We start from the raw sequence: 1,309 nt of genomic DNA on the forward strand, positions 1-1,309 counted from the left end.
AATGAAAGAGCTGAAGAAGAAATCGAGAAAGCAATACCATTCACAATAGCTACAAAAAAAATGAAATACCTAGGAGCAAATTTAGTCAAGGAGATGAATGACATCTACAATGAAAACTATAAAACATTGGTGAAAAAAATTGAAGAGGACACAATAAATGGAAAGCTATCCCCTGTTCATGGGTTGGAAGAATTAACATCATCAAAATGTCCATATTACCCAAAGTAATCTACACATTCAATGCAATCCCTATTAAAACACCAATGACATTCTTCTCATAAACAGAAAAAATGATCTTAAAATTTGTATGGAACCACAAAAGACCTTGTATATCTAAAGCAATCTTGAACAAAAACAACAAAGATGGAGGCATCACAGTTTCTGACTTAAAAATATACTGTAAGTGTATAGTATATTTTTTATACCAAAACAGCATGGTATTGGCATAAAAATAGACAAATATACCAATGGAACAGAATAGGGAGCCCAGAAATAAACCCACACACTTACAACCAGCTGATTTTCAACAAAGGTGCCAAGAATACACAGTGGGGAAAGGACAGCCTCTTCAATAAACGGTGCTGGCAAAAGTGGATATCATCATGCAGAAGACTGAAAGTAGACGCCTATCTCTCACTATACACAAAATCAACTCATAATGGGCTAAAGACCTAAATTTAAAATGCTAAACTATGAAACTACTACAAGAAAAATATAGGGGTAAAGCTACATGAAAGGGAGTAGGCAGTGCTTTTTTGAGGCACAGGCAACTAAAAGAAAAATACACAAATGGGACTACATCAAACTGAAAAGCTTCTGCACAGCAATGGACACTATCAACAAAGTGAAGAAACAACCTACGGAATGGGAGAAAGTGCTTGCCAACTACACATCAAACAAAGGGTTAATATCCAGAACATATAAGGAACTCAAACAACTCAACAGCAAAAAACCAAATAACCCAATTTAAAAATAGGCAAAGGGAAGCAGAAGTGAAAACAGGCAAGGAAACAGACTTCATGCTAGAGCCACCAGAAGGAACACAGCTCTGCCGACACCTTGATTTTAACCCAATTTAAACTTCTGACCTCCAAAACTACAGCTGTATCCCCAGCTTTGGGAAATTTCCTCATAAACATGAACTGATCAGTACTTTGCTGAATACTGGGAGAAGCCTCTGTGGATCTTCGAGCTCTTTCTTTGTGCAGTTGTCTCCTCTCAGCATAGCTAATTTCAGGAGAATACATCAGTTCCCCAGACTTTGGACTTCCCAGCCTCCAAAACTTCTCAAAAAGGACAGCGCAGAGGC

The sequence above is a fragment of the Galeopterus variegatus genome, unplaced genomic scaffold (assembly GCF_000696425.1).
Source record: "Galeopterus variegatus unplaced genomic scaffold, G_variegatus-3.0.2 Scaffold2228, whole genome shotgun sequence".
NCBI classification, from domain to species: domain Eukaryota; kingdom Metazoa; phylum Chordata; class Mammalia; order Dermoptera; family Cynocephalidae; genus Galeopterus; species Galeopterus variegatus.